This window comes from Gymnodraco acuticeps, unplaced genomic scaffold (genome assembly GCF_902827175.1).
Source record: "Gymnodraco acuticeps unplaced genomic scaffold, fGymAcu1.1, whole genome shotgun sequence".
In the NCBI taxonomy this organism is placed as follows: domain Eukaryota; kingdom Metazoa; phylum Chordata; class Actinopteri; order Perciformes; family Bathydraconidae; genus Gymnodraco; species Gymnodraco acuticeps.
Window position 1 is genome coordinate 4,320,615 of NW_022990313.1, and position 26,497 is coordinate 4,347,111.

Consider the following 26,497-nt stretch of genomic DNA (forward strand, 5'->3'; position numbering starts at 1 on the left):
CTGCAATTTCTTTAATAATATTTTTTACTATAATCATATCAATATCATTCCAATCGGTCGAGGATTTGCTTTTACATTTTCGCACAGTATCGATGATTTCTTTTTCTTCGACTGGTGCGAGGAAGAAAGAGCTATTGTTTTCATTCCAAAGGTCCGTATCTTCCCCTTTAGTTGTTTCTACGGTTTTAATTTTTTCTGCCAGATCTGGCCCCACATTTACAAATAATTCATTAAAACCATTAACCACATCTTCTGTATTATTAATAACATTATTTTTGTCCACAAAAAACTCAGGGTAACCAGAGCTTTTTGCTCCATTTCTAATGACACTATTTAATACTTTCCTTAAACCTTTCATATTATACTTATTATTCTCTAATATTTTTATTATAGTATTCTTTTTTACATATCCTCAGAATATGGGTTAATTTATTCTTATATCTTTTATATTTATTTTCTGCTTCTGAAGTTCTATATTTTATGAATTGTCTATATAGTGTATTTTTCTTTTTGCAGGCATTTTTTAGGCCATTAGTGATCCATGCACTGTGAGTTTGTTTGTGTCGTTATATAACACCACTGGTATTAGTGAAGTTATCAATGAGGAATTACTTTTACAAAAATACCTATAGATTCAAAACATAATCAGATGTGTGCCTGGTTGTAAATAGCACTGTCTACTCCATGCTATATACACCCGAGGGGTAAATAACCGATGTGGCTATAGTCACCACGGTGCAAATAGCATCTGCCTTGATTTTATCATTAGATAGAATATAGATTATATCATTTCTTGTATTAGACCTACTATCGTCTATCGACTTTCCTATTGTTCTTCTTTAAAAGTGAAATCACGTTGAAATTGTCTTGATTATATACAGGTGGAAAATTGGTTCGACACGCATCATAGGCCTACATGCTCATCTTTGCAACAATGTATATGTTGCTTTAAAGAAATCAAGTATTCGTGAGTAACATGTAAGCATCAACCATGCAGGATCATGCGAGAACACATGCAGTCTCTTTTCACTTTTCTTTAGCAAGATTGCAAGGAACAGATGTGTGTTGTGAAAAGTTATGTCTGCTTGTGAATATGGTGATATTCCCTCATACTTCATAAAGGGATGCATGTTTTACTTCTGTTCTTTATTTTAGTAGTTGATCATTCAAAATTAAGTAAAATGCAGCTGTCATAGTTTACATCTGATAATGCTCATAATGACCGGGGGGGGAACTGTGAGCACCGGAGCCTCGCAGCAGCGAAACTGTTAATTAATTAATTGCTTAATTGCGCCACATAAGCTGAAGTGCGCTGCATTTGCGCATCAGATGAGGCCCCCTCTGCAAGATGAGGCCCCACGCAGTCTGCGTGATCTGCATGTCGGGAGGGGCGGGCCTGCAGAAAACACACATGGTGACAATAAAAGTGGCATTTTTAAAATAATATATGTGTTTCTACGACAGATGGGATGTCACTCCTAGTCTGACAAGGCCATGCCTAGAAAATATTACAAATAATTCTACCAATAGATTTAAGGCATTTAACAGGTTTTATCAAAATTATTTGAAACCCAATTACGGGAATCACTGCAGCTAATGTATCTGGTGTTCTGATGTCGTCAGGGGCCAAGACTTATGTCAATAGTTAATCAAACGTTTTTCAACTTGAAATGCGAAAATAGAGTTGAAGTTGAAAAAAGATGTTGAGGATCAGCTAAGTTGATCATTCATCACTTTCCTTCGCAGCCAAGAGCTCAAATGTTTCCTCAGGTCAGACTTCCACCTCAGCTGCACGGAATTGCACACCTCATCCATCTTCAAAGTCCAGCACACAAAAGGTTCATTTCCCATTAAAATAGTAATTAAGTTTAACCCATCTACTCAGTCATCCCTGACAAATTGCTTGGTTAGTGCTGGCACTATTCTTCTGAAGTTCCCTGACTCATCCTGTGTTCAAATGTGCAAATCAAACTCAGTCCCATTTTTCATTTCATTTTCTTTCTGTGTCATGGTAAAAAACAACCACGTTGTACATTATAGTAAAGGAAAAACTGCATTCTGCTTTTTAATCATTCCTTTACTTATATCTCCAAATGACTTAGTGACTTCAAAAACTGCAGCCTCATGACCTGTCTTATTTATTTTAGTCGTTTATTTGGCAGGGACAAAGTGATGAACACTTAAAACATAAAAAAATGTGTCAAGCGTAACGGTGCCAGATTTAGCTTTGAGCTCATTTCCATCCGCAGTCCCTCACATAAAACATTTAAGATGTCAGTCCATGTAAACATTTATAAAAAAAGCACATACTATTAAAAGACTTAAAATTGTCAAAACTCAAGAAATGGTGTTTATCAAGGATGGTACAGTGGTGGTATGCATGTTGCTTTCTGTCAAACACCTGGATAGCTCTCTCGTACAGCTGTTCTCTGGGTTTCAGGTTTGTGGCTCAAGCAAACGACCAGTTTGTCAAACAGTATTCAATGTGGGATAGAATCATCCAGTGGAGGTGTGACTTTGCAGCTTTGACAGTTAAGAAAGGTCTGATTTGTTTAACATTTTGCAAGTTGAATTTAATGGTTTGATACTTTCTTAATATGTTTCTTAAAAGTCAAGTTTGAGTCCAATATGACTCCAAGATACAAGATAGTGACTTCAAAAACTGCAGCTTCATGACCTGCCTTTGATTTGTTCAAGCACTTAGTCTGCCGTTTCTAACCTGCATTCTGTATGTATGTATTATACTGCTTTCTAAATTGGAATGCATCCAGTTACATTTATATATAAATGTTTAGCCATAAAGTGTTGCAAAAATGTGTCCTAAAACCAAGAAATGAGTTAGCATTTTACCACTTCCTGTTCCTTCCTGAAAAAAAGGTCTGGGGTTAACACAATGGTTGTACAATTGTGTTCTATGACATAAATAACAGTAAATAACCCCCTGGTGAATGTCCAGCTTTTATATGTCAGAGAAACGGCGGTGGCTAACAAGTGATTAATGCTGAACATTAGCCGCCTTTAGCTTAGCGGTGATGTGCAGCCATACGACTGTGATATTGTTAGTTTATAGCCCAACGTTAGCTTTTTCCTTCTGGCGATCGCATTTAAGATTCCAAAAACATAGAAGAGTGCGTAATTGATTGAGATGTTCTTCCTGAACCAAACATGTAAGTGTCATAAACATGTGCTGGCCACTATTCTTATTTTCTGCAATATTCCAAAAATGCAATAGAATATTCCATATCTTTTAATCCTGAAATCCATTGTGATGCTTACTTCCTGATCGGCCCACACAAATACGTCATCACTGCACCACTCAAATGGTAAGCAACAGTGCACACTGTACATTGAAGCAAGAATCCTTAGGAGTTCAGTCCTAGTTCGGTTCCTCGTGTTAAGAGACAGTGCAGTTTAATACTACAGAATGATGGCAGCAAATTGGTCATAAAAACAGCAGAAGAGCGGCTGGTGTGTGTTTACAGTGCAGCCAAACACAATTTCAGTATATACTATAATATTCAGTCAATAATTGGCCTTTTTTCATTTTCCCCTTCACGTCATAAGCCACTGCAACATGATCTGATGCTGCACCTTTCATGTGTCGTTTTCCACACAACACTGAAGTCTGTTGTCTGCTGAGAGCCTGCAGCTCCAACTGCTCAATGCAGCTGCTCCCGATTGTGCCATTACTCCCTGAAATGTTAACACTGCTCCGCTGTCAAAGAATGTTTAACATGACAGCAGACACATTTATGATGTACGCTAAGCACTTTGAATTGCCTTGTGTTGAAATGTGATATATAAATAAACGTTCCTTGCCTTTGACATCGGAGACATGCCTTTCCTGAGACTGCTTCATAATTAAAGGCCACCTGTCGTTTCACTGCACTGAAAGAAACAACTTGTAGGATTTACTTGATTAAATCTTAGCAAGTATTTGCACTTACTTTTTCTAAGTATATTTTACTGCTGTAATATCAAGCAGAACTTACTTTCCAGTATCAAGTCAAATGTACTTATCACCAGACGTAACATTGGTGAAAATATGAAGTAAATGTTACTTAATAATGTTGAAGTTACACGTTATATTTATTTGAACTAATTAAGTAAAGTCTAATTATTTTCTTCATGAACAGGAACATCACTGTTATCAAATGATTAAGTCAATATTATATATCTGTAATAGTTACTGTTATGAAGTAAATAAGTAGATTTTATCATATTTGTTCAATTTGAAATGTTGAATTACTCATTTGTTTGAAGTTATATTACTCACTTTAATTATGTAATTGTTATGTAATAATCTATGCATTTAATATACATTGAGCACAAATCACATCTAAAATACAATACAATTACACTTTATTTTGTCAACAATTCAATCACTATTAACCGACAACATTAACATTATAATAACTGCATGCAAACAATCTCTAAGCAGCAGCTTTCACAAAGCCCAAGAGCCAGAACCATGAAAGCTCAGAGGCAGGTGAGAAAACGCTGTTGAGAAGTCTGCATGTGAAGAAGCTTGACAATTACTTTACATGTGTAACTTCCTCCAAGTCTGCGAGCTCAAAGTTTCAAATCAGACAGAAATGAAGTCAATTGTCAAATAAATGTCAACTTGCAGCGACATACAAAGGGCCTCATGCAAGAACATACTTGATATGAATAGACGGCTTTTCCATGTCTTTAAGACAGCAGCTTCACATTCAAAGCTTGCACTTTTGGGGTCAGCTTAATCCCATCCAGTCCGAGAAACAGTTTCTGGAACACGTCAAAAGTGTAGCGCAGTGTTGGGGGGTATGCCCAGTTTAACGCATAAATCAGCCCCATAAGGAGCGTGCATGCTTTGGCAGTACTGCCGCGTCCTGGCATCATCTCTCTGCCTTCAAGCAGGAGGGCTGCATCCACTAGATCCTCTTCATTGGCACCATGGACAGCCAGGATCTTCAGGGCGTGTTCAGTTGCATCACTGCGGCTGTCCTCCTGCATACCATTTACAAGAACAATGAAGTGAGAAACATAGAATGCTTGAATCATTCAAAGTGACTTCATTGTCAGGGCAGAATGAACACATGTGCTAAAGACCATCATTAACTCTGAGGGCCCTAATCCGGGCCGGCCCATTGTCCTGTCTTTCAGAGGCTCAGAGGGCTCAGTTCTGAAGCTAGAGTAAAGATGATATCATATGAAGCTAGGATCTGAGGAATCCATTGGTGCCATGTGATGCTGGTCAGCAAAGAGGCTAAATAACGCTGCAAAGATAGGCAACATTTTGGCGAGGGGAAAATGACATGACCATATTCAAAGGGGTCATCCCGTGACCTTTAAACTCAAGATATCTGAATGAAAATGTGTTCTCTGGATACCCACGAGTCTCCTCTTTACACACATGGACACTTCATGCTGATCACAGGCAGTTTGGGACGAAAAACATGCAGTTCTGTGCATGCAGTATAAATGTGTTTTTTTCGCCTTTCTTAAAACGTTGTATTTTAATATTTTTGCATGCTGGGGTCTTGGAATTGCATGAATTGGATATGTGGATCCAATGAGCCCAATTATATTCATGTGTGATGATGTAGGAGCCATTCCATTGGAGTGAAACTTTGAAGATTGACTTCACAGTATAAAATGAGCTGTTGTGGCTTCTAGGATAGTCACAGCCATAAACTAGAGATGGAGGGCTTTCAGAGGATGTAGGCGTTCCTAGGTTTATTTAAAAAGGGGGTTTCTGAGCAGTTTCCAGAACAGAAGTGCTCACCATCCAATCGCGGAAAAATGCAAATCTTGCAGAAATATAAAAATAATTCAGATTTTTTTATTCCAAATCACAGCATAGATGATTCTATGTCTTGATGTCCTAATGTGATACTTTGAAGGAACTTTTGACCATATTTGACAATTCTCGAGTGGTTAATATGCTTCAATTTAGCAGCAAATCTGTGTATTAAATGGTATCAACACAAACATTGCTGCAACAAGTTATGGGACATAATAGAGCAGGATAGCATCTCTCAAATACTTGGCCCAATGTTCTGAGCCGTAATACACTGAAAACATTACAATTTAATGAATTGAAATGAATAAACTATGTTTATAATAGATTTGTGACTAGAACAATTTGACCCAGCTTTCAGATGATGTAAACCACTTCTATATGACATAAACTGTTGAGCTGCTATCTCCCTCTAAAGACCTCCTGTTTTAACATTCAAATGTTACAACAGTGTCATTAAAAATAAAAATCATGCTTTACCAGGAAATCTTCAAAAAGATCCTGTTGTTTTTCGCCAAGGTATAGTATGAGGCTGCGGATGACAGAGTCACGCCTCATGTCAATGCTTTGGTTCTGTGAAGAGATTCATATTGTGTCAATACTGAACTAATATTCATACACAATAAACTTTCAAGGAAGAAAACAAGAGCACATGTGCGAGGAGGAGTGATTTGAGCAAACTGAGCAAGAGCCATGAAAGATGGACCATGCAGGGGCATTTAAACAACCGAGTGTGAGGATGTGTGCTGTATATGTGTAAGCATTGGGCATTGGGTGATGTGTGTGTGAGTGAGGTCTGTCTTCCTTCAAAAAAATGTTGATCATGCACAATTTTGAACAAGCATACCTGACTCAGTTTTTCCAGGAACGGCCTCAGCTTGGTCCCGAGGACTCCTCCCTTGGCCTTCATCAGGGCAATACGTGTTGGTGTGTAGTGGTGGAGTTTGTACATGAAGCTCTGCTCCAGCGAAATTGTAGTTATTCGCCCGAATTCCGCCTTTATCTGAAGTGACAAAGTAATCACAAGCACAACATGAGGAACTGGGCCAATAAGTCTGATACAAAATGAAGGCAGGGTCAATTATGTATAGGGTGTTATAAATCGTGCAGATATTAATGGTGGAATGAACAAGCTATTTATAGAATTTTAACTTTGAGAGAATAGTGTTTCAAGTTAATGAATGTTCATGTGTATCTATCTTTTTTAAATGTGTTCCTGTACAATGGAGCATGTATAGATTCACCTACCTCAGCTTCACAAAACAAAGCATCTCTCTTTGAAGTCACCAGCAGCAGGACTACCAGGCATTTATTTGTATTACATTTTTGTTAACGAGAAACATCTATTAGAACAGGCCCAGCCGAAATGACATTGGCCCACCCACAATTGAAATCCTGGCGCCTCGGCTGATGCCAGGGCTAGTCAGTTAGCATGCTAATTTCAGTAGCTAATATATCTATACAACACAATAGATTGGCGTATTTGACATAATGCAAGCACTGTAACCTCTTTGGTTTCTGTACATATTGTTTTTAATGTTTAAAAAAAATCCATTGTAACCATAACCTGACAGGATGACAAAGCTAATTTTGGAAAACTGCGGCTAACGCTAACTCAGCTAACATTACTTTTCCTCTCCTCTGCTTTTGACAATGCTATTCCAACTGTTATGCCCTTAGTTTTATAGACGTGAAATAAAACGTGGAACCTTCTTTAGATGCATGTGAGTATTTTTTGTGTATTATCTGGTAAATTACAGTTAAGGTTAGCTGTTAGCTAACAGCACGTAACATATCTAAAACATAATCTCTCAACTTTGTGAACTAATGCACAGAAACGTTAACATGGTTCAAGCAAACAAGAATCAGGCTATTATGCACAAAGACACATATATTATCATAAGTCTTAAACAGAGAGACAATAACTTACCAACACTTCTTTTTTCAGCCATACGTTACAGCTCCTCCGACAGCCTTCAAATGTGCAACTGCAAACCCAACTGAACCGTCGTCGCATGTCAAAATTCTTCCCAAAGGTCAAGGAATACCATGATCATAACACCAGAGGGAGCTCCACAAATCATGTGAAACCCAGATTTGGCACAAAAAAGGGGGAATACACGTTTCGCAATTATGCCACATCAAGGTGGAACGCTCTTCCCACAACTGTAAAGGAAAGTAAAACTATACTTACCTTCAAAACCTCTCTTACAGAGCACCTTCGGGGGAGAGCATTGCAAAACTGGCCCCGGTAATGGTACAAATCTCAACCTGTCGTACAATGGACAGCTTCCCCCCCCCCATCTATGTATATACTCGCATTTTAGACTCTGTTACTAACTGTATATCTGTAGACTTGGTATGTCTTAAATGTCCGGTTAGGATGTATTAGAACGAAATCTAAAATGAAAATTGTAAATAAGCAATCTGTATGTAAAAAAACCACCTGTATGTAAATTGTAAATAAGCCATCTGTATGTCAAATATGTCTTATATGTCTTAAATGATGATGAATTGGAAATGGGGGACCCTGATGTAAACAAGACGAAAGTCTTTCTCTGGTCTGCATCCCCTTAACAATTGTATGTTTTGAGCTGTACTGTACTGTACCCAATATACAAGCTGTTAATAAACTTTTCAATCAATCAATCAATCAATCAATCGTCCAAAAACGCGGGTATCTTGTCTTGTCAGGACGCATGCGCGGATTCAAACAGCTACTATGGTTTTAGATTAACATTTACTTAGTATTTTAAGGTTTATGTGCAGTGATTATAAATCATTTAAATAGTATGAGTAAATATATAATAAAACGTACTCCTCCCACACTGTAAATGTATTACATGAATAAAAGGTGTATACATTTAAAATGTTACTTAATAAATTCTAGTTCTTTGTGAATCTTGATATTACCATGTAAAAAGTACGACAGTTAATTAAATATATTTTACTACACCAGAAAGTCAGTTTTTTGAGTGTAGGTGAATGGAATGCATTTATACAGCTCCTTTCTCTTTCTAGTCTTTCAACCCTTCAAAGTTATTTTACATATAAAAGTCAGCATTCCTACACATTCATACAGAGGCAGAGGCTGCCATACAAGGGGCACCTGCTCAGACTAACATGCACACACGCGCACACACACACACACGCACGCGCGCGCACACACACACACACACACACACGCACGCACGCACACACACACACACACACACACCATTGGATAATGTAATGTACTGTAGCTCTCAACTGATAATAAATGAATGGATTTAGAAAGGATGGGCCCCCACGAGCAGATACCTCACATCCAAGACACGTCTCATGTCGTCTCCTGTATTGTGACATCAATGAGACCATTTTACAGCCTTACACAAACAAAACTTGTGTCTTGGTACGAAATGTGTATATACTCTGGACTTTTACCCGCTGTTTGTGTCCCGAGTGAAACCACAGCTCTGTGTTGACTTATTTTAAGCCAAGCACTTAACTTACAAGCCTTAAGTTACCCCACAAACATACTTTGTTTGACCCAAACTGTAAAATGATCTTTATCCTATCAACTCGCGTAGCTAAAGCTAGGCAGGTTTCCCTGCATGTTAAAAAAGGATGTGATGCCAAGGTGTCATAACCAAGCGTGTGTAGTTGGGCGTGAGATGTGTTGTTAAAATATTATGAAATATTATTTCTAACAAATTGCCTTGTCTAAGAGATAACTTGAACGCTCTGTTAAAATACAATGGATGGATATTGTCCAATTGCTCACATTTAAACATAAAAGCAATAGGACTTATAATTAGTTATTAAAGGGGCCATATTCTGCTCATGTTCATATCAGTATTTAGTGCCTCTACTGTGACATGCTTTAAAGGTCTCCTATTATGCTATTTCGAGGCATATATTATAGGTCTCAGATATATAAAATATATAAAAACATGTCTACGATGTGTTTTGCTCAAAATACCAAACAGATCATGCATGTTAGACATCCCTCATCCTCTGTTATAATAATAATAATAATAATCCTTTAATTTATTATAGCGCTTTATCAATGACTCTCAAAGCGCTTTACAAATACAGATCATTCATACATGTAATGGTCATCTACTGTGGACAATACCCACAGGAGCAAATTCGGGTGAAGTGTCTTGCCCAAGGACACAACGGCCTGACGCAGTGGGGCGGGAGCGGGTTTCGAACTGGAGTTCCCCAACGCCCCCTTGATCTGATGATCAAACGCACAGACCACTGCGCCACCCTGTTCCAGCCCTGTTAGAGAAACGCTGATTTTGGGTCCTTAGAAAAAAAGAGGAGGGGGAGCTAATGCCTGCTCAGAATGACCCGGCAGCTACAGTTCAATTCTGCCGTGATTAAACGCCATCATGTTCCAAACCACATCAAGGATTATTTCTGAAACAGTTTGGAGCTTAAATGCTTTTTCTCTCGCGGGTTTACCACAAGGTGAGTTCCTTTTTTTACACATACTCTCTCCAGTACAGGTTAGCTCTGAGTGTTAGCGATGCTAATGTAAACAAAGACCATATTACGTCCAAAACAGTCGGGCATTGTTTCTGATAGCAACTTTCTGATAGGGCCGTGGGTCCACATTTAAGATATTACGCCATATCGGACGCAAATCTGGATCAGCTCCGTTGTAGCCCCGTTTTTAGAGATTTGGGTACGGAGGAAAAGAGAGAGGGTTTTATTTTCTGACACTTTGTGAGTCTCCTGACACACCGGGGACACATGGTTATGTAGAGAAGACATCAACTAGTGCATTTTGCATGATAATGTTCAAAAAGCTCTATTGTTCTCGTGCTGCAGCACCTCTTTTCACCCTCTGTCTGAAACCAGAGCCCAGTCAGCTCTGATTGGTTTTGATTTTAGCCTTTACAGACCATTTACATGCACACAAACCTATATAACACACCACATGAAAGGGCCCCTTTAAAATGTATTTTATAAAGGTTTTGTTTTTTTTACTTTACAATGCTTAATATGAGTTGGAATAAATACGTGTGTGTGTGTGTGTGTGTGTGTGTGTGTGTGTGTGTGTGTGTGTGTGTGTGTGTGTGTGTGTGTGTGTGTGTGTGTGTGTGTGTGTGTGTGTGTGTGTGTGTGTGTGTGTGTGTGTGTGTGTGTGTGTGTGTGTGTGTGTGTGTGTGTGTGTGTGTGTGTGTGTGTGTGTGTGTTTGCTCACCAAGCCAAATAAGATAACGGTAAGCTTTAATTAGGCACTGGAGGGAAAAAGTAACAGAAAGGTATTTTAGGCTGAAGCGAAACAGCAGTAGAACGATAGGCAAATTATCTTTGACAAGTGATAAGTATTTCTTATTCCCAGAAGCATAACAATGATTTCAAGCAGTTTTTCTTCTCTTGAAATATTCATTTTTAGCCCAAACTTTAGTCATAAACAAGAAGGAAAAGAAGCACCTATATATGTGAAATGCAGGTTTGTTAGTGAAATGAGACGTCTGGACAGTTACTAATGGCTTCTGGAAGGAAGCGGGTCAGAGTGAAAGAGAGGCAGCAGAGACAATGAAAATGATTCATGACTGCTGCTGTCAAACGTCATAACATATCTGTAATGATGATGATGGAAACTTGGTTCATGGTTGATGCCCAGTGGAGCCAGGTGTTAATGAGACATGGCAGGGTAAAGTTCCCGATAAAGACCAAAAGTAGGTCTCAACATTTACGCAGCATCATACTCCAAGGGAAGAAGAAAACCACGAGGAGGGATCATTACCATACATGTTTTCCTATTGGGCAAGAAACTGCTGGAAACACATCCCTGTTCACGGCAGTCAGAGAAGAAATACAAGCTTACATAAGTTGCAAGTGTTACTATGGCAACAAACTACCCAAGTCAAACAATGGAACGGTCTATGATGTTTCCATTTAGAAGTTCTGCTATAAAGGCTGCTATGTCTTTATTCTCGGGGGGTTTCATTAGAACTCGCTTGGCCTTCAAGATATACAGAGCATTTCATCAAGATCATAAGAGATGTCCTTTTGTTTTTGTATTATCAATTGTCTGGTATTGGAAAGAGGCATTCAATTTGGATCTGTTTATCATTAAACAATTGCAGGGAGATATGTTCGCAGTAGGTATCCACTTCAAGTGATTTAGAAAATAAAATATCACATGTAATCACTTGTATTGTTGCTTTTTCATAGTTTAAAGATGAGTGATAAACGGCTAAACATTTTCCGAACAGATCTGTTAGCATCCAGCAAACCGCATATTCTTCTGCAAATCCAGGCTTTCAATATAAACTGTACAACAGAGATCTGCTTGCATTGCATTAAGTACACAATACGTAAACAGGGTTCCAGTGTAGCCAGCATATAGCTGGACCACGACTTGCTTGTTGGTGCGGCGCCAGTCATTGTTTGCAGTCCAATTAGCAACTTTAGCTCGTTTAGTAGCTCATTTTGGGAACAGAAAGCAGACATCTTGTCTCATTGCATACATATTTTGTATTCTTATTAAGGCATTTGTTTATAGAGATTACTTAAACAGGAGGAACATCAAAGCTGCAATAATAAATGTTTGAATTTTAAATGAATCCAATAACTATGTGTCCTGTGAAAGCTGTCGTATAGTGACCAACCCACAGAACGATCTCCTACAGTAAGTCTACAGTTTGAGTGTCTTTCAGCTCATTGTTTTGGTTTCACAGCACACAACTTTGCTGTTTTGTTTCTTGATTGCAGCAGACATGATGAACCTGCTGTACACTTCTTAACAAATTGAACAACGTGGAGCACTTAGCAGCTACAGAGACAGACACTTCCCTCAGGAGTTATGACCCAAACAGAGCTAAAGAGTCAAACTATTAGGGATTATTACTGATGTAATGTGTGCCTGCTGGATGTGTAAATGATTTAATGTTTGCCTTGGACTCGATTATATACACTTAATGTTAATGATGTGGTTAATTAGTAAAAGGGGTCTAAATGATAATTGAGAGTCTTCACATTGTTGAGGGGTGTGCTCTGTGAAATGCATCATGGTTGAATGTTTGTGCTCTGTGTCAGGCAGAGGGTGCAGTGCTTGTGGGGCTCATCATTTCCCCATCAGAGATTAATAGTCTCAATCACTCAGCTAATAAATTGTGATCGCAAACAGCGTGGTATTGAAAAATGGGAACGTGATTGCCGGCAATGAATTAAAGTCATTTGAAGTTTGAATCTCAACCCCTTGGAGCAGCTCGATATCTGGAGGCCTCAGTGTATTATTAATGGAGGGTGGCTGTACAATCAGGTTATTTTGTCATTATAAATAATTAGAATATACACATGTATTATTGCAATGTGTTTGGCACTGAGGTGGGAGCTACATACCATTTTAAAAAGGCCAAATTATGCTTTAGTTTGATTTTCTCTTTGTGGTAGTGTGCATAGGCGGCGCGTGAGGCTCAGGTTTGGGAAGGCTAAAATACTTTTTTTACCTGACGCTGCCCGCCTCCGGCGTCTATAGAAAATAGATCAACTCACTGACCAATCAGAGCTCAGTGTGCGGGGTTTAAATCTATCAAGTCATATTACAGGATAAAATTAGATGGGGCAGTGATATCATAAAACGCTTTCAAACACTCGGTATTTATTTATTTTTTAACCAGTTGTTCTATATTCACCTTGCAGGTGCAACTATGTGGCTTGTTTCCTGGATTATATGTTTAAGTCATCATGGATGTTTAAAGTTCATATTTGTCTAATATCAGTTTACTTTTCATTAATGAAGTATGACGCTGCGCTGTCAGTACACTTGTCCCTGTTTGTGATTGGTCAAATGTAGCTAACCCCGCCCCTTTCACGTGAACGCGTTCTCAGCTGGAGAGAGAAACCCTGGCTTGATTTACCGAGTTGATAACCAGTCGTAGGACCGCTTAGCAAGATCTCGTTTGTTAGGGTTAGTGAAGATAACTCAAGCATATCCAGGGTCTGTTGAACTGGCTTCGTGGTACAGGGCACAGGTGGCTGCATAGCAGCGCTAATGTCAAAGACACAAACATTATACATTATATTTTTATTTGACCAGGATGTGACAAAAATATTTGGGAAGGCTTAGCCTTCCCTAGCCTACAGTACCCGCCGCCCCTGGTAGTGTGTTATATGTTTGTGCATGTAAATGATCTGCAAAGGCTCAAGTCCTAAAGAGGGAGTTCTCCTGAAACGCCTCCATTGGACTCTTTTGTTTACTTCCATAACATAATGGCATCTCTAGGTAACACTATTGGCTAGCACTCCAACACATTGTATGTAATAGGCTAAGGGGCAGGACTTTCCGACACATGTGTAAGCGATTGACCAATCAGAGCAGACTGGGCTCTGGTTTCAGACAGAGGGTGAAAAGAGGTGCTGCAGCACAGGCAGTATGATACAAATAAAGAGATTTTTGAACATTAAATCTATTTGAATCATTTAATTTGTTTCAGAGGGTAAAGGACCTTGTTGAGAGAAGCAAAACAGGTGACACCAGACTTTTGTCTGTGATCGTCTAAAGACCAATGTGTGTGTCCCCGACTCAGACTGCAAGGAATCTGGGTGTGATCCTAGATAACAAACTGTCCTTCACTGCAAACATCGCTGCTACAACCCGTTGCTACAGATACACACTTTACAACATCAGGAAGATACGTCCCCAGCTGACACAGAAAGCGACGCAGGTTCTGGTCCAGGCTCTCGTCATCTCACGCCTAGACTACTGCAACTCCCTCCTGGTTGGTCTACCTGCATGTGCCATCCGACCTCTGCAGCTCATCCAGAATGCAGCGGCTCGTCTGGTCTTCAACCTTCCTAAATTCTCCCACACCACTCCGCTCCTCCGCTCCCTCCACTGGCTTCCGGTAACTGCTAGAATCCACTTCAAGACAATGGTACTTGCGTACCATGCTGCGAATGGATCTGGCCCTTCCTACATCCAGGACATGGTTAAACCGTCCACCCCAGCATGTGCACTACGCTCTGCATCAGCCAAACGACTCGCTGCACCCTCGCTGCGAGGGGGACCCAAGTTCCCATCAGCAAAAACACGTGGGTTTGCTATCCTGGCTCCAAAATGGTGGAATGAGCTCCCCATTGACATCAGGACAGCAGATAGCTTGCACACCTTCCGGCGCAGACTGAAAACTCATCTCTTTCGACTCCACTTCCAGCGATAGAATTACTAACAAAGCACTTATATACTAATAAAGGACTGGCTTATCTAAAGCCAGTTGAGTAGCACTTGAAATGTTTGGCTCTATGAAACCTGATGTACTTATATGATTCTGTTTTCTTCAAGGTTGTGTCTTCCTGGTCGAATGTACTTATTGTAAGTCGCTTTGGATAAAAGCGTCAGCTAAATGCAATGTAATGTAATGTAATGTGTCTGTTCATTCTACAGCGACCAAGTGTGACACTGGTTCTGTTCGTACAAATACAGAAGCGGACAACTTGCTGTAGGTTCACAGCAGACATGATGCCACATCAGCGAAGGGGTGTAAAGTGGGAGGGCCAATGGCCTTTTCCCCACTTCCCCATATTTGTAAATGTTTTGTCAGTATATTTAAAATGACTAGGTAAGCTATGTTAGTCAGGTTGCTTACAACAGATCTGTAATATTATCGGAAGGCATCATGCGATCACATTGTTGAAATAAGACAATAAAAAATACATTTTAAGTTTCCAGTGACAGTTGGCCAAATATCAACTGCTCTGGTCCCAGCTGTGTGCATCACTTTTTAGTGTCCCCTGGTTACGTTGTGTTCAGCTTCTCGCAGCGTTTCCCAGTTTGCACCTGTCGCCACCGAAATCTCCTACATTTCATTTAATACTGCTGTGTAAAGTTGAAATAACCCGAAAGGATTCATGCAGAAATGGAAAGGTTGTGTATCAGAATGCCCTGGAACCGGAAGCTGCGATACACTCCAACACAGTCTCACGGCATTTCGTGTTATAGTCACAACATTAATCTATTGATTCGTGTTCACCAACACGATTTCGCAATTTTTTTCGTGTCACACAGAACGATTTTAAAAGCAATGTAAATAATAACAAATTAGAAAGAAATACAGATAAAAAAAAATACAGATTTCAGTATTCTGACAGAACGATTTTAGAAGCAATGTATTTCTATTGGTAGTATGTTTCGTGCCTGCACCAAATAATAACAAATTAGAAGGAAAACAAGATGACAAAAAAATACAGATTTCTGTATTCTGAGGCTCTGAGCCCCATTTATTTTCCTTGCGGATGGCAAAAAAACTCCGACATTATACAATTTAAAATGATAGGGTTAGGCTTAAGGTAAGATATTGAGTGAGACATTTTTTTTATGAACCACACAGCTTCTGGTATTCCAAGACCCGACCGGACAAAAAGACGTGGTGCAGGCACGAAACATGCTACCAATAGAAATACATTGCTTTTAAAATCGTTCTGTGTGACACTGATGTGAAAATCGTGTTGGTGAACACAAATCAATAGATTACATTAATTTCGTGACTATAACACAAAATGCTGTGAGACTGGGTTGAACACTCTGGTGGCTATCATTAGCAGCTAATATGAAATATCCGTTTTTTACATAAAAATTGAATGATGGATTATCAGTAATCATTTCAAAGTGACACAGACACATTGGATTAACCTTCAGCAGCGTTTTTATCGTTTTAATGCCATTGAACACAACTTTTGATCAGAATAACAGCTAAGGTGAGACGATCTCCCGTGAATGCTCCGTAAAGGTACGTGTTGTGATGTCTGTGTTTGCTTCCCCTGTCGCGAGTTCTGATCGCTCAGTGATGATACTAATACCTATAGAATCTGTGGAATCTCAGTTTGCTAATCTTGTTTGTGCAGATCCGATATGTAATATGGGTATTTATACATAGAGTTCTGTGCTAAGTGTGTTAGCATTTTTTCCGCTCAGGGCTCATTTAGACGCTTCTTGTGAGACTTGTGTTTTGTTTCGGTAAAAATGGTTCATATCGTCAGTTAGCTGAGTTTCTTCCCGTTAAGTAGTAGACACATTAATAGGTTTTTAAATGTTAAGGCCGGGGCCTCCGGGTTGAACAGGTTAACCAGGCTTTTTTTTCACGAAACTGAGTCTCAGGGCTTCTTAACATTTAACAACCTATTAATGTGTCTTACCCACTTAACGGGAAGAAACTCAGCTACCTGACGATATGAACCATTTTTACCTAAACAAACACAACTCTAACGCCAAGCGTCTGAATTAGCACTAAGCGAAAGAGTGCTAACGCACTTAGCACATAACTCACGGTATACATATTTTATACTTCATCATTCCTGCACAAACTATCATATGAAAGCTGGAATTCCACAGATTCCAATGGTATAAGTATCATCACTGTGCGACCAAACCTCGAGGCAGCAAAGGCAAGCAAAGACAACACACAACTTCACTTTATGTTATTATGCTCCAAATATCTGGAACAAACTCCCAGAAACCTGCAGGTCCGCTGCAACTCTGACTACTTTTAAATCCAGGCTGAAGACTTTTCTTTTTGCCGCTGCTTTTAATTGAACTATTCACATCTTAAACTGCACTGTAGCTTTTATCCATGTATTCTTTCCTTTTAATGTTTCTTTTATTATCTTTTCTTTTTAATGATTGATTTTAAATGCCATTTTCTTCATGTCTTTCGTTTTTTGTAAAGCACTTGAAAGGTGCTATATAAATAAACTTGCCTTGCCTTGCCTTGCGGGACCAAAACGGCAAATACGTCTTACCTTTGCTGTTTTCTGATCAAAAGTTGTGTTCAATGGCATTAAAACGCATATACACGCTGCTGAAGGTTAATCCAATGTCTCTGTCACTTTGAAATGATTACTGATAATCCATCATAACATTTATGTCAATAAACGTACTTTTCATATAGAGTGTAAGAGAGCTTCCGGTTTTGGGCATGCTGGCTGTGCATCACTCTCATTCACCAATGGTAATGTTTAGATGGATTTAGAAACGTCCCCTCGATTATATTGGCTCTAACGGTTCAAAAGAGGTGTCAATCACCAAAATCGACCGATGGGTGCCAGAGATATGGCAAATACACCCAAATGACCCCAGAAGTGTTTTTTTGTTTCTAAACCTCTCTAAAAAGGTCAAATGTCACTTTTTTGCATCAATCTTGAGACAGGGTACTTATTGTATGTTATAGTTTGGATTACTTAATATTTTTGATCTACTATCCCATTCATTTTTCACTATGTTCAATCTGAATTTACTTTAAAATAAAAACATCTATATTGATTCTGACTTTTCTACATCCAACTCACAGGTGTATCGTTGCTTTGAGAAAAAAGACTATTCATTTACCCCTTTTAGAAGTGAAGATATAGTCATTTGTTCTGGGAATGTCATTTTCGAGCCTGAAACATGAAAAACAGGCTCAACAGGTTAAATGCTAAAGGTATACTATTTTTTGAAATTGCACAATTATTTTGATGTGTGTGTGTAATCATTACGACTTCCCCAGGTCGTTTTGTTGGGTTAAATCCACAGTGCTGGGTAGTTTGTGCCACCCAGCCACTGGGTTAGACGCTGGGTCAGTGTCAGATGAAACAATGCAGACAGATTTACCAGCCGTCATGCAGTTTAGAAACTTTGTGTCAGAGTTTGAATAAATGGCTGCTGCCAGTGGTGCCAAGTTGCGAACGTTACGGATGCTTTTCAAAACCGTTTAATTTGTTTTCAAAGTGCTGCCATTGAACTATGGCATACAGTTTATTATGCCCTAGTAACACTTAGTAGCATAACTTGAAGGACATTTGCATTTTCACTCAATACAACCAATTTGTTACGGTGAGTGAAGCAGGCAGGACCCAAATGCAGAAAAAACTGAAAATACCTTTATTTCAAGGATATGGCACACGGAAAATCAGAACACTCCCCGGTGAACACAGTCACAGACAAACGTCGAACCAACACTGACCACAGGAAGAGCCTAGACTAAATACAGGGAGGGGTAATCACAAGACGAGAAACAGCCGGGCAGGGGAGGAGAAACACAAGGGCCACAGGTGAACACAATCAGACAACTAGACACACCAGGGAAACTAACGACAGGAGGAAAAGGACCCGACAATATACCAAGAGGAAAACATGACAGGGAGAACAGCAAAACACCCAAAACCAAACATACAAAACGTGACATAACACAATAATCGTAACAGAACCCCCACCCTCAAGGGACGGATTCCAGACGTCCCTAAAACACCAAAACAGTCCAATAAACCCCAAAAAAACAATGTCAAGCAGGGTGGATGGAGGGGGACCGGAGGAGGGACACAAAACTAGGGCCACCAGGGTGGGTGGAGGGGGTCAGGAGGACGGGTTTGGGCTGACAACCCAGGAGCACCGCGGAGGACCCGGAAGGGATCTCGGGCGGACGGCCCGGGGGCAAGGCAGAAGCCGAGAAGGGGGACTCGGGCGGACGGCCCGGGGGAAAGACGGAGTCCAAGGTGGGGGTTATGGAGGGGCGAAGGCCACCGCGGGCGAACTCAGGGGGCCGAGCATTAGGGCGAGGACCGCGACCGGGAAAGTCAGGGGACCGGGCTCGAGGGCGAAGGCCGTGGCCCTCCGGGGGCCGGGCTCGAGGGCGAAGGCCGCGGCTCTCAGGGGGCCGGGCTCGAGGGCGAAGGCCGCGGCTCTCAGGGGGCCGGGCAGGAAGGCGCTGACGGGACAACGCCGGAAGCCGGGCAGAACCCGGTGTCGGCCGGACAGGAACCGGCGCCGGTGGGACAGGCCCCGGCAGGATCCCCCACGGAAGAGGACCAGGAGTTGGCAGGACCCCCGGCAGGAGGGCAGGAGGCGGGACCCCCAACGGGACAGGACACCGGATTGGCAGGACCCCCGGCAGGAGAGCAGTCGGCAGGACCTCCAACAGGACAGGACACAGGGTTGGCAGGACCCCCGGCAGAAGCGCAGTCGGCGGGACCCCCAACGGGACAGGACATAGGGTTGGCAGGACCCCCGGCAGGAGAGTAGTCGGCGGGACCTCCAACAGGACTGGACATAGGGTTGGCAGGACCCCCGGCAGGAGAGTAGTCGGCGGGACCCCCAACGGGACAGGACATAGGGTTGGCAGGACCCCCGGCAGGAGAGTAGTTGGCGGGACCCCCAACGGGACAAGACATGGAGTTGACAGGACCCCCAGCGGAACCTCCAACGGCACTTCAGTAGGAACTTGAATTGGGACTTGAGTAGGAACTTAAGTTGGGACTTGAGTAGGAACTTGAGTTGGGACTGGAGAGGGGACTCGACAGGGGACTCGAGAGGGGGCTTGAGAGGAAACTGGAGAGGGGACTCAAGAGGAAACTGGAGAGGTGACTTGAGAAGAAACTTGAGATGGGACTAGAGTTGGGATTTGAGAAGTGACTAGAGGAGGGACTAGAGGAGGAACTAGAGAAGGGACTAAAGAAGGGACTAGGGAAGGGACTAGAGGAGGGACTATGGAAGGGACTAGAGAGGGGACTAGAGAAGGGACTTGGGAAAGGACTTGAGAAAGGAATAGAGAAAGGAATAGAGGGGGAACTCGAGAAAAGACTAGAGAGGGGACCAGAGAAGGTACTATGGCAGCTGGGGCCAGAGCTAGGTCTGGAACCATGGCCGCTGGGGCCGGAACTGGGGCCTGGACCATGGCTGCTGGGGCCAGAACTAGGTCTGGAACCATGGCTACTGGGGCCGGCACCATGGTTGTATGGGCCGGTTCTGGAGCCGGAAACATGGCTGTAAGGTCCGGTTCTGGAGCCGGAAACATGGCTGTAAGGTCCAGTTCTGGAGCCGGAAACATGCCTGTAAGGTCCGGTTCTGGAGCCGGAACCATGGCTGTAAGGTCCGGTTCTGGAGCCGGAAACATGTTTGTAAGGTCCAATTCTGGAGCCGGAAACATGGCTGTAAGGTCCGGTTCTGGAGCCGGAACCATGGCTGCTGGGGCCGGCACTGGAGCCGGAACCATGGCTGCTGGGGAACGGGCTGGAATCCTGGCCCTGCGTCTCCTACAGGCCCCTTGGAGACACCGTGGACCTCTACCAGTACAGTAGTCGGATCCCAGGAAAGGGTTAGAGGCTTGAGAAAAGTTTCCAGGACTACTGGTAAAAAGTTGTAGCCACTCAGGCAACAAACTCCTGAGCCAGGGCTTGCGAGCAACCTCCTGGCGTGCATGAAGCGTCATCCCACGTATAAAAAATTTACTCCAGAGAGCACCCAAGACGGTCCGCCTGGAGCATCAAAAAAGCTGAATCCGCTGGGTACATCCTGGTTGGTTCGTTCTGTTACGGTGAGTGAAGCAGGCAGGACCCAAATGCAGAAAAAACTGAAAATACCTTTATTTCAAGGATATGGCACACGGAAAATCAGAACACTCCCCGGTGAACACAGTCACAGACTAACGTCGAACCAACACTGAACACAGGACTAAATACAGGGAGGGGTAATCACAAAACGAGAAACAGCCGGGCAGGGGAGGAGAAACACAAGGGCCACAGGTGAACATAATCAGACAACTAGACACACCAGGGAAACTAACGACAGGAGGAAAAACACAGGGAAAAGGACCAGACAATATACCAAGAGGAAAACATGACAGGGAGAACAGCAAAACACCCAAAACGTGACATAACACAATAATCGTAACACAATTACAACAAAGACTACTTAGTGCTCCTTATGTCATTTATAACGTTAAAGGTTTGGTGTTTGTTTGCTGAGCCCTTGATGTGAAAGGCATGAGAGAGTTGTTTTGCTAGTGCTATTGGACTACTCTAATGGTCCAAAGGCGGGTAGAGAGAAAGGCATCATCTGCCCATCAGTAGCAGGCAGGTAACAGGCAGCCATAGAAAAACACCACATTCCAACCATGATGAACCGGAATAGAACAAAGGAACTGGACTGGTATTTGTAGAGCTTGATAAAATAACAGGGACTGGGAAGCAAGTGGGTGATAAGGGGATTCGGGTAAGGAGGTAGGATGAGAGAGAAAGGATAGAAAGCCAGAGGAAATCTGGTGGATTGATAGAAAATGGCAATTGAGGGGCCAGTCAATCAATCAATCAATGTTTATTTATATAGCCCAATATCACAAATGTTACATTTGTCTCAGTGGACTTCACAGTTTGTACAAAATATCAGTATGACAATACGACACCCTCTGTCCTTAGACCCTCACATCGTACAAGGAAAAACTTCCGAAGAAAACCCACAGTTTAAAGGGAAAAATGGGAGAAACCTCAGGGATAGCAACAGAGGAGGGATCCCTCTCCCAGGACGGACAGACGTGCAATAGATGCCGTGTGTAAATTGAAAAGATAATACATTTGCAACATAGGTAGACCAAATGTTTGGAAATGCATGTGTGTATAATAGGAAGATGAATCCACGAGGATATCCATCCAGGACCTATGATCCAGGACCACAGTCACGATTCAAGATCCAGGGCTCGCGATCCAGGACACAGGACCGCAGGATCATCCATAACTCCGGATCCCAGTGTATATAGACACCAAAAAGAAAGACATTTGGGGAAGCTGGGTTAATCGGAACATGAGAGTACACAGTCTACAGAGAGAAGGAAGAAGTAAGATGTCCCCCGACAAACTAAGCCTATATCAGCAAAACTAGGGGCTGAATCTAATCAGCCCTAACTATAAGCTTTATCAAAAAGGAAGGTCTTAAAGGTGACATGTCATGCTTTTCTGGTTATTACCTGTCCCCTTGTGTGTTATGAAGGTTTTTATGCATGTAAACGGTGTGCAGAGTCAAAACCCTCAAAGTACACCATGTAGCGAGTAAAACTCTAAAACAGAAAATACCTCCCCAAAACGCCTCGTTGGAGATACGTCACTGTCCATTTGATTCTTCCGGGTACATCATGATGTCATGTCGTCCCCGGAACGAAATGGACCAATCCGTGGAGCCGTTACGTTACGTCCGCGGAGCCGTTACGTTAAGCCCCCGCTGATTGGTCCAAATTGACCAATCCACGGACTTCCTCACACACTCAGTGCAGGCAGCTCTGCTGATTTCTCCTCCCGGGCTGCAGGCTGATAACAGACAGTTGGGATCGCGGCTAAATTCTCTCTGCAGACCCATTGCGACTTGACTGACTTCTTGGTACACCCTGATAATAAGGAGTTACAATAACCCAGCCTTGAAGTAACAAATGCATGGACTAGTTTCTCTGCATCGTTTTGAGGCAAGATATGCCTGATTTTTGCTATGTTACGTAGATGGAAGTAGGCGGTCCTTGAAATTGATTTTATGTGGGCGTTAAAGGATAAATCCTGATCAAATATAACACCAAGATTCCTTACAGTCTCACTGGAGGCCAAATTAATGCCATCCATAGTTAGTATATCCTTAGATAATTTGTTTCGTAGATTCTTCGGGCCAAGTACAATAACTTCAGTTTTGGTCGTGTTTAACATCAAAAAGTTTAAGGTCATCCACGTTTTGAAGTCCTTAATTTTATTTAGATGATTAATTTCATCAGGCCTGATTGATAAATATAGTTGAGTATCATCTGCATAACAATGAAAATGTACAGAATGATTCCTTATAATATTGCCTAACGGAAGCATATATAATGTGAACAAAATAGGTCCGAGCACTGAGCCCTGTGGCACTCCATGGCTAACTTTGGTTTGCGTGGAAGATTCATCATTGACACGTACAAACTGAGAGCGTTCAGATAGATAGGACCTAAACCAGCCTAAAGCAGTTCCCTGTATGCCAACTAAGTGCTCTAGTCTTTGCAATAGGATATCATGGTCGATAGTATCAAATGCAGCACTGAGATCGAGCAAAACAAGAATAGAGACAAGTCCCTTGTCAGAGGCTATTAGAAGGTCATGTGTGACTTTAACCAGAGCTGTCTCTGTGCTATGATGTGTTCTAAAGCCAGACTGAAAATCTTCAAATAAATCATTGTTTTTTAAGTAATCACACAACTGTTTTGCGACTGCTTTCTCAAGAATTTTTGAGAGGAACGGAAGATTAGGCCAGTATGTGTTTGAAGAGGAAATACAGAGTAATAATTGTCCGAAATGCTCAAATTTCAATGATATACATCTAACTAAGTCTATTTGACTAGCTGGGGACATCCACAATGGTACCAAGAACCCCTTTAAAAAGAAATAACATTGGAACCAGCCCTCAAATCACTGCAACAAAGAAAGCTCCTTTTAAGGCTCACTAAATAAAGGTTTTGGGAAAACAAGACATAATTTGTGATAAACAGAAGCTCATCCAACAAATCAGCTCACTTGTCTGTACTAGATTGCATTGTTGTAGGAATCTTGGAATGTGAAGGATTCAAACAACTTTGTTCTCATTCAGCGTTTGGTGGGGAACAACTGTGTTGTGTTGAACATATTGGCAGCCATATGGTGTCTGTTTAGTATGCTGGAAGAAGTCTGGAAGTACAATTAGAGGGAAGCCTGGAGCAAACTTTGGAAAGTGTAGCTGTGAGACATACAAACTGTGTAAATAGTTGTATTTACAACACGCTGTAGCTGAAACATAATCGGGAGATGTTGTACAAGCAAAAAGCTCCAGGTTTTAAATCCTGCAATGCACACCACCTGCTCAGAAGTTACTTACAGCTAGAAGGAATATGGTAACTGAGAAACATAAAACGGCATGATAGAGTTAGAGCATTAGCATTTGTGTCTCCTCTTGAATCGTGATTAGCCCAACGGTCTTGCAAAGAAGAGTGTGAGATGTGATTATTTCCATCAATTGCCATATGTGGCTCTATTTTCACTTAATACAACAGCCCCAGACTACATTGACTTTACACTAATACTCCATAATGATTATAAGCTATGGATGGGTGAGAATTTCCTTCAGCTCAATCAGGACAAAACTGAACTCTTGATTATTGGTCCTGGAGCTCAAAGAGAGAAATTGGGTGCAAAACCTCAAGCACGTAATCTTAAAGCATGCCATCAGGTTAAGAACCTAGGGTTTATATTAGATTCAGAGCTTAGCTTTGAACCACACATTTGTAATAGAACAAAAGTGGCATTTTATCATCTCAGGAATATTGCTGGACTTCAGCTATTTCTCTCTCAAGTCAGCACAGAGACACTAATGCATGCTTGTATTAAATATCGAATGTATCATTGTGATGCTCTACTTTCTGGACAACCTAAAAAAAGACTGCAAAACTCAGCTGGGTCTTAACGAGGACCTGAAAAAAAGCACACATTGCATTAAAGTCCCTGCACTGGCTAACGGCCCGTCCACACAGCGGCGTGCGTTGAAGCTTCCAACGCTTCTGCCCATTCACTTTGAATGGGGTGACGTCACTTTTAGCCGAACTGCATTTTGGGAAGCGACGTGGAGCGTTGCTGGCGTAGCTGGTGTCAAAAGTTGAGCAATGTTCAACTTTTGACGCCTCGACGGAGGCGTCAGCCAATGAAATCCCGTTTATTCAAATCTGCCAGTACAAGCGCTAGCCAATCAAACCGCGTGTATGCTGGGAGAGACTACGCAGGTCATTTCCTCATATTCAAAAAAATTGAGGGAAAGTTCATTGTAGTGGTAGTGAATCACCCGGTGCTGTATGATCAGTCTCTGTTCATCTACCGGGATACAAACCGGAGGAGCGAGGCATGAAGGGAGGTGGCAGAGACAGTGGGTGAAACTGGTAGGTTTTCGCCTGTTTGGGGATTTTATATCCAGTTTACTTCGTTTTAACATTGCTATTGCTTTGTATGTCGGGGGCGGGAGATTCATGTGATTGGTTGTTGGTCGTGTTGCTCGCAAAAAATCCCCAAGCTTCAGATACGCCCACCTCCAAGCGTCAACGCACGCTGCTGTGTGGACGCTCCGTAACTGTTAGCTTCAGAATCGATTTTCAAATACTTCTTGTGGTTTTTGAATCTCTTAATAGTCTTGGTGTTTTTGCTATTATTTTAGATTTGCTTTTAAACAAGGAATCCTGTAGAACCCTCAGGTCTTCTGGTACTGGGCTTTTAATCGTGCGTCAAGTTAAAACACAGACCCAGGCGTCATTTTATTTTACGGCCCATGATTGTGGAAAAGCCTTCCAGAAGAACTAACGGCCCGTCCACACAGCGGCGTGCGTTGAAGCTTCCAACGCTTCTGCCCATTCACTTTGAATGGGGTGACTTCACTTTTAGCCGAACTGCATTTTGGGAAGCGACGTGGAGCGTTGCTGGCGTAGCTGGCGTCAAAAGTTGAGCAATGTTCAACTTTTGACGCCTCGACGGAGGCGTCAGCCAATGAAATCCTGTTTATGCAAATCTGCCAGTACAAGCGCTAGCCAATCAAACCGCGTGTATGCTGGGAGAGACTACGCAGGTCATTTCCTCATATTCAAAAAAATGGAGGGAAAATTCATTATAGCGGTAGTGAATCACCCGGTGGTGTATGATCAGTCTCTGTTCATCTACCGGGATACAAACCGGAGGAGCGAGGCATGGAGGGAGGTGGCAGAGACAGTGGGTGAATCTGGTAGGTTTTCGCCTGTTTGGGGATTTTATATCCAGTTTACTTCGTTTTAACATTGCTATTGCTTTGTATGTCGGGGGCGGGAGATTCATGTGATTGGTTGTTGGTCGTGTTGCTCGCAAAAAATCCCCAATCTTCAGATACGCCCACCTCCAAGCGTCAACGCACGCTGCTGTGTGGACGCTCCGTAAGGGCGTATATAAGAGTATTTATATTAAGAGCCAACT